Here is an 8,870-nt window from a genome sequence, read left to right on the forward strand (position 1 = left end):
CAGGGTTTTGTCCTGTTAATATCTAAGCACTTTTCTGAAGCATCTGCTCCAATGTACCTATTTTAGGAAAATAAACACCATGACTATTTACTTTTATTATACCTATTTTTTATTATTTGGTACATGTACATATTCTAAATTTATGTCAATATGAATTGATGTGGGTTCAACAATTATACTGTAATACTGATGTCGAGATAACTGAATGTTCTCTGCAAAAGTAAGGTTGATAATTTTTTGCTATTATATGTTCAAAAAACCAAGTACATGTTTCTTGGCTTAGTTACTCAGTCGTGTCCAATTCTTTGTGACCCCATGAACTGTAGCCCACCAGGCTCCTCTGTCCATGAACTTCTCCAGGCAAGAATGCTGGAGTGGGAAGCCATTCCCTTCTCTAGGGGTCTTCTCAACCCAGCGAATTCTTCACCATCTGAATTCTTCACGGATTCTTCACCATCTGAGCCACCAGGGAAGCCTAAGTACATGTTGAATATCAGTAAATTAAAAGAATGGGGCTTTTTTCAAATAACTTGGTCAGTTTTCTATCTCTGTAAGAAGATACTTTGGTGGATCTTGTTTAGAATCTTCATAAAGCTGGAGCAGATCTTGTTCAGAGTGGTCTGTGCCAGAGGAGATGATTCTAGTTGACCAAAAATGGTAGGATATTTTTTTTGAGGAAGCCCCAGATGTTGATGGAGTGTCAAATTGAGTGTTGGGGAAGAGTGGAGGGAAAAACAGTGAAGAAGCCCTGAGCATATTAGACCAAAGATCATGGTGAAACCATAAACTGAAAATGATTCTCTTGGTGAAACAAAATCAGTACAAGTGGTTCATGATTAAAGCTTTGACGGTTTAAGGGCAGGCTTTTATAGGAGTGAGTCTACTTGGTGAGCCTGCCAACTTAAAGGAACTAAAGTCAGAGAGACCAATCTATTGTTTCCTGCCAGACTCACTTGCTCTATACCCTTCCAGAGATTAGCAAAATTTACCTTTGGCATTCATATTTAGGCTAGGGCATCTTGCATTTTTCCTATAGAATCAAACTAGTTTCTTCTTTATTTATTGGTGTCTCAAGCTTGTGAGAGTTGGCCCTGGTGTTTCATCCATAGCCTCAGGGAAATTGCTGCTTTTTCATCCTTAACTACTCAGTTCAGTACAATAAGGATTCCAGAAACATTAGCCAAGCCCTTCGTGTAAGTATGAGGATTATGGAACTATGATAATTTATTGTCCCTAAAGCCTTTGTTATTATTTATCCATTAATTCAAAATTACTTATGAAATAAAGTGATTTATTATGAGACACAACAAGAAATCAGAGTTAGTTCCAGTTAGTGGTTCCAGGATTGTTGTTTTTTTGCCCCCCCTTTTTTTTTTTTATCAAATTTGTCTCTTGTGGTGACAAGTGTATCTGTTAGTTTCAAACATCATATCCTGACTTTGCAGCATATAAAAACCAGAAAAGACCACCCCATCCTCACATGAGATGTCCCAGAATCCCCATAAAAAATCATCTCTCAAATCAGTCTCATGGACCAGGATGGAATGAAGTCATCTTTTCTAAACCAACCATGAAAAGGGTAATAGAACTGTTCCTATTGACTTAGACTAACCAAGATTTAATCTCTAAGGCTTACTCAAGCCTTAAGTGATTTATGAGGCTACTAGAAATACAAACAAAGTTGGGATTTCGATGGCAAGGAATAACTGAAGAGGAAATGGTGCTTAAAGGGGCAGCCAGTGGGGTCAGGGACATATTCCCTTTGTTTGAAATCTCTTTCTTGACTTCCTTTAGAAGTCTCACTCTTTTCTTAAGATTTCTCCTTTGGGCAGCTTCCCTCAACATCAAACTTAGTTACTCTCCTGTGTGCTCACGCAGCATCTCATACATACCCATCTCCCTATAGAACTTAACACACAGGATCACGTTGATCCAAACATCTGTCATCTCCTTGAGCACCTTGAGTACCTTGCTGCTGCTGCTGCTAAGTCGCTTCAGCCGTGTCTGACTCTGTGCGACCCCATAGACGGCAGCCCACCAGGCTCCCCCATCCCTGGGATTCTCCAGACAAGAACACTGGAGTGGGTTGCCATTTCCTTCTCCAAGTACTTCTTGAGTACTCCAAGTACTTCCTGAGTACCTTGTAATTCTATTCTGTAAGCCAGCATCTATCAGTACTATAGATATTGTATGTTCTTTGTGAATATTTACAAGAGAGCAGGAAAAAAACAGAGAGCAAGAAGAAATAAAAGATAAAGAAGGGAAGCATTGAAGATTAAAATGATAATCTTTACTGATGATTTACTGATGATTACATAAACAGGAGTATCAATGTTTAGCATGAGCATTGAAGATTATTAGATGGCTTCCCAGGTGGCACAGTGATAAAGAATCTACCTGCCAATGCAGAAAAAGCAAGAACTCAGTTTCAATCCCTGAGTTGGGAAGATCCCCTGGAGAAGGAAATGGCAACCCACTTCAGTATTCTTGCCTGGAAAATTCCATGGACTGAGGAACCTGGTGGGCTACGGTCCGTGGGGTCACAAAGAGTCAGACATGACTGATTGAGCACCACCACATTAAAGGTTATTAAGCAGAAAATTTTATAAATATGTTCAGCAATTTACAAATACATCAATGTTCGATGCTGTTTTTCTGTACTCTGATTTAACCATCCCTTTAATAATGCTCCCTTTAGCAAAGTCACAGCAGTAGTCTCCTCCCTGAAATAGCTCCTCACAGAGCTGTGGCTCAGGTGAGTGTAGGTGACAGGGAGAATGGTCTCCTCAGCCGAATATATTTTTAAAAGTGGTACTTATGAAAAAACGTTTAAAATACTAAGTTAATACAGTAGTTGTTAGCATTGTGTGATAAAAAAAAAATTTTAGGAAAAAAAACAGTATGAAAGCAAGACCACGAGATACTTGGAAAGGGCAACCAAAGCCCAAAACCGTTCTTATGTTTGCTCTCCCAGAAACCGATAGTGCAGACTTCTGACCCACCTTACTCCCCTCACCCTTCCCCCCGACCCCGGACACAGGGTTAACCCTTGCTATGCTTCCCGTTCCCCAAGAGCAACTTGGCACTAAATATCCACATGCCTCCCATGTACCAGCACTATCCTAGACAGATAGGATGCATCCATGAGTGAAACAGAGGAAGATGGCCTCTTGAAGGATTTTAGTAGGGAGCATCTGAGTTGGGGAAGCAGAGAGAGCTGCAGCACACTCAAACTGCAGTTGTATCTTTGGAGATAGATGACAAAAACAGCATTAATTTCTAAAAAGAGATACACCTATTCTCATTACCTGGGCTCAGGTAAAAGACATTCAGCAGGACATTCAGCGGACCCATCAGCACTCAATCAGTGAAGTCTGCTGGCTAAGAATGTAGGGAACACATATGTTATAAGTGAATTTCCTAAATTCCTATTAGGCTTCCCTGGACATGTATAACAGATGAGGTCATGAGCGCTAACAAATTTCCCAGTATACACCTAGGAAAGAAAAGGACAAAGGAAGAAATAATGTAGTTAAAAAAAAATAAAACAAACATATAGAGCAAGCCTGCTTGGTACTGTGGAAGATAGTATTTAGATAAACTTAGTGTGAGATTTAAACTATTATGTGGGTCATCCCAGTGAATCCCAGAGGGATGGTATTAGGAGGGAGGTGGGAGGGGGGTTCAGGATGCGGAACACGTGCACACCCGTGGCGGATGCATGTAAAAAAAATAAATAAAAAATAAAACCAAAAAAAAAAAAAGAATAAACTATTATATGTAGCTACCTGGAGGAATGCCTAAAAAGAGCCTTTTTATTTTATTTTTGGTTGCACTGCATGGTTTGTGGGATCTTAGTTCCCATCCAAGCATCGAATCATGCCCCCTACAGTGGAGGCACGGAGTCCTAACCACTGGACCACCAGAGAATTCCCAAAAGAGGCTTTAACTAATGGCTTCATGAAGATCATAAAAGGAATCCATTGAAATGGATAACAGCTACTAGTTCTTTACATGATGACTATACATTGAAAGCCATATACTTGATATTTGCACATAACTTCAGCATGGTTATGTATAAAGACATTAGAAATATTGTAAGCTTCACTTTGGACAGTGAATTTCTAAATCCTCCTCACTAGCTCACTAGCTATGTGATTTGGTCTTCTCTGGCCAGAACATATATTTTTTCTTGTTGTGTTCATGTTCTGCTTCTTGGCTTCCCATTGTCTCACGCTTCCAAGCAACCTGGGGCTACTACATTCACTCCCTTGATCTCACCATCTACAGTTGGACTTGCTTCCAGATTACTTTACAGATGATAATTCTCAACTCTATTGCTAGGAAGCTCTGCCCAGTGCCCCAGTGCTGGTTGCTTACCCCTAGGGACCAACTTTTCTTTTGATTTCTGTGGCCCTGAAGCTCTGTTTGTCTATATCATGTTCATGACCAGATGCGTTTCATCTGGCTTATGCTCAGCTAGTCTTTTTGACTAGAAGGGTGATTGAGACCAAGCCCAGCCTGAAATCTGTCTCTTCCTTAAAAATAGGTTCCATTACACTCTGTATGTTCCTCTATCATATATCTCTTCTTGCTGCCTCTTCCTTGTTTCGTACGTGTTGTGTGCTATGCTTAGTCACTCAGTCATGTCCTACTCTTTGAGACCCCATGGACTGTATCCCATGAGGTTCTTCTGTCCATGAGAGAGGAGCAGTATTCTCCAGGCAAGAATACTGGAGTGGGTTGCCATGCCCTTCTCTAGGGTATCTTCCCAACCCAGGGATCGAACCCAGGTCTCCCGCATTGCAAGTGGATTCTTTACCATCTGAGCCACCAGGGAAGCCTGGTTTAGCATGACCATTATCATGTAACTAGGTAGATTCTGAGTGGGTTGCCATTCCCTCCTCCAGGGGATCTTTCTGACCCAGGGATGTAACCTGTGTCTCTTACGTCTCCTGCGTTGGCAGGTGGGCTCTCTACCACTGGCGCCTCCTGGGAAGCCCCATTAGAAACACAGTAACAGGGAATTTAAATGTGAGAGACCCAAAAGTAAAGAGGCAAGGAAACAAGGCAGAAATAAATCTACATTTGCAAATAATAGAATTTGCAAAATAATAAGGAATTTCATCTCATGTTGCTGGAAAGTCATTTAAACTAAAATTTTCATTTTCACTTAATTGATTTAATATTTTGTTCAATTACAGTGTTACAGAATGAACTATTTTAACAAATAGTGTATCAATGTAATAATAATTCAGTAGCTTGTTACTATGGGTAAAAGGTATATTTTTATATTCTCCCTAATATTTTGGCTGCAATTTAAAGCAGTAAAGTCTAACAGATTAAAAAGAGAAAAAGAAGTGCCATCCATCGAGGGCTTACAGTGTGCCAAACACTGTGCTAAAATTAATATATTACCTCACTTTTCCTTATAATCATCCAGTATGGTAACAATCATTAATTTTACAGATGCAAAAACTAAGACCTAGAAAGTGAAATGCCCAAGTTGACGAATCTCTTAAGGGAAAGATCTGGGCTTTGCACCTGGCTGTCTTATATAAAGGCCATGTCACTACTAATAACCAGCTATACCAGAGAAGTCTAAAAAATCAGCTTCCACATGAAGCAAACCTCCACATTCAGACTGTAGCTCATTTGTGACACTAGCACTCTGACATCTGTAGCTGAACTAGAGGTGCTCTCTGTCTGTCATAAATTTTCCTCTGCAGTCAACTTGTCCGTCAGTGGAAACCATCCAATGCGAATGATGTCTTTCCATTGAGTCCAGCATGTTGCCACGCACACAGTGGGAAGCGGACTTAGCTGGAGGAGGCTGAATTATGCATCAAAATGCTCAGCCTGTGGACTTTTAGATAAAGTGTGTCTGCCAGGAGGGCTTTGTGTTCTGTCACGTATCTGTCCATGCGGGAATCAAGGTGGGTGCCCTACGTGGCGGACCGCAAAACAACAGATGATGCTGTATTGGTCACTGTGGAAACCAGACTTCTGAGATGAAAGAATCTCTTGGCATTTCTATGTGAGCATGTTTCCAAAAATGAACTATCTCTTCCTTCTAGAAGTCTAATTCTCTCAAATTACTTAAAGAACTCCAATTTTATTTTATTTTTAAATTAACTTTTATTGGATATAGTTGCTTTACAATGTTGTGTTGGTTTCTACTGTAAAATGAAGTCAGCTATATGTATACATGTATGCCCTCATTTTTTAATTTCCTTCCCATTCAGGTCACCACGGAGCACTTGTAGGGCTCCCTGAGCTGTACAGTAGGTTCTCATTAGTTATCAAAGAACTCCAGTTTTAAAATGTCAGTTTTCCAGTATGCTAACCTGGATATGTTTAAAGGATGTTAAACCTATTTTTGAACAACTCGTGGTAGGCAGAACAATGAACTCTTAAAGATGGCTGTGTCCTACCTCCTGGAACCTGGGAATCTATGTCACCTCACGTGGCAAAGGGGTATTAAGCTCGAAGATGGAAGTAAGATTGCTAATTAACTGACCTCAAAATAGAGAAATTATTCTGGATTATCTGGGTGGGCCCAATGTCATCACAAAGGTCCTTAAATGTGGGAGGAGGAGGAGGCAAAAGAAAAATCAGAGTAATGGGATAGGAGAAGAACTCAACTTGTCTTTTGTCAAGCCTGCAGAAGAAATGTGGCCCTGCCAATACCTTGTCTGAGCCCAGGGAGACCTCTGTCACACTTTTTACCTGTAGAACTGTAAGAGAAGAAATCTGTGCTGTTTCCAGTCACTGACTGTGTGGTCCTACAGCAACAGTAGGTAACGAATATGCTGCTAAAAGATTATATTCGTGAATACTTGAGGACCTGTGATTTTGTGAATTTTAGAAGTTGTGTCTGGGCCAAGACAGCACAATGGATAGAAGCAGACGTAAGTGTACCAAGGTGAGGCCAGAACACAGCACAACCATGGAGCACAGCACAGTCAGCACTTGGAAAGCTGATTGAAGGTATAAGTGCTCTTACACTTAGGCCTTCCTGATCCATGTTATCAGTCTCAGTTACCTGGGGAAGTTTCTAAAATTCATATGGATGAGTTACATTTGAAGTGTGGAAATAATGGATCTGGGTTCTAGTGGGTTATGAGCTTACAAGAGAAAAAAAAGTGGCAAATCATCAAAGGGAAAATGTAAATTTTCAGTATTTTTGCAAACTTTTATTCTACTTCTGCTATGTGTATGGTATAGAAAGTATTACTGTATTAATTTCCTAGGTTCCTAGTGAGTTCTTTCATAATGTAAAGCCAAGGAGACTCACAGAATTTAGTGTATGCCAAAGTACTAAAATTAAACTAATATTAATTTTTCTCAGTTGATAATTTTTTAGTATCCACTATATTTAAGATACTGACCTATGTGCTATGGAGTATAAATACATATTGCTTCCATTTCTCAGGGAATTAATAATGTAAAATGTATGTGTGTGTGTGTGTGTATATATGTATATATATATAGAGAGAGAGAGAGAGAGGAATAAAAAGACACGCAAGCAGTTAAAAAGTAGAAGGTGGGAAAAGAGATCGATATAGATTAAAAAACCATGAGAGGTTACAATACAGTGAGCAACTATATTTGCTGCTGGTGTGCTGTGCTGTGCTTAGTCATGTCCAACTATTTGCAGCATTCAGCCATGTTTTCAAAGACAATCTTTAGCCCTCACTCTGCAGCTGAGTATTACCGTATATATTCCCTGTTTTAAGATTACGAAAATCAGAATCAGAAAAGTGACTTACTCAAGGCCAAGTGGCTAGGTGGTAACTCTGACAAATTGCTTTTTCTAAAATGTTGGTTTTAATAGTGCCAGTTATGTTTCTGGTGTCTGTGTGTGTGTATCTGGTAATGTTCTCAAAGTTTTACATCCTTACCACAACCTATGAAGTAGGTCCTTCTTATCACTCCTGTTTTACAGGTGACAAAACAGATACACAAAAAGATTGTCTCTTCCCAAAGTCACAGATAGTAAGTGGCAGGGTTTATGACGGAAGCCCAGGCATCCTGGCTCTCCAGTCCTATGCTTCACTACTATCCACACAGACTCTCTGCAGTGATTCTTGCGTAATGAATACTGAGGGTTTCCCTATGAACCTGTTTTAAAGTGGAGCCTAAGGCACTGCCTGATAGGGAACCAAAAAATTTATCGTTTTTATGGGTGCAAATTAATATTATCATATTTTGTTTGAGGAGAGTGTTCAAACAGAAAAGAATCTCTAGCAAAATCATAAAGAGTAATTGCTGTATTTGTGACAAAAGCCTGAGGCTCATTGTGACTCCTGCTGTGACTTCCGTGGAAAGAAGCCAAGGCTCCAGTCATTAATTCTAAAATTCCTAAAGGTTACAGAACCCTCTCGTTAATTTCTTGGTGTTATATAAATATTACATGAAACTATGGTTGCTTACTTTATTCATAACTTATCAAAACAAAGCACTTTTGCATGAGCTTCCTTCTCCTTTCATTTAGTTCTTAACATTTTCTTTGAATTGCCCTCCAGGTACATCTGTAGATTCTGACAATTGGACAGTTGACTAAACAACAATATATGTGAAAAAAATATTTGAGTGAGAAATTCTCTATATGTCTATTTCTTCACTTCAGACCACATTATTTTCATCTGTTTGCATTCCCCAGCCCGGTGACAAGGTCACAGTGTTTTGGCAAAGTGATAATAGGGTTTTTCTGGAAGAACTAGAGAGAAAGAACTCGTCTGTCTTCATCTGGCAATCTGTGGTTAATTAGCTGTTTTTCAGTGGAGTATGGCAGTCAGGGAGCCCTACATTTTTTAAAAGATTGGTTTTATATTGAACTTTTGGTGTGAGGTTATCTTATAATCATT

The sequence above is a fragment of the Bos grunniens genome, chromosome 1 (assembly GCF_055505025.1).
Source record: "Bos grunniens cultivar Pamir isolate PY7600 chromosome 1, Bosgru_T2T1.0, whole genome shotgun sequence".
Classification (NCBI taxonomy): Eukaryota; Metazoa; Chordata; class Mammalia; order Artiodactyla; family Bovidae; genus Bos; species Bos grunniens.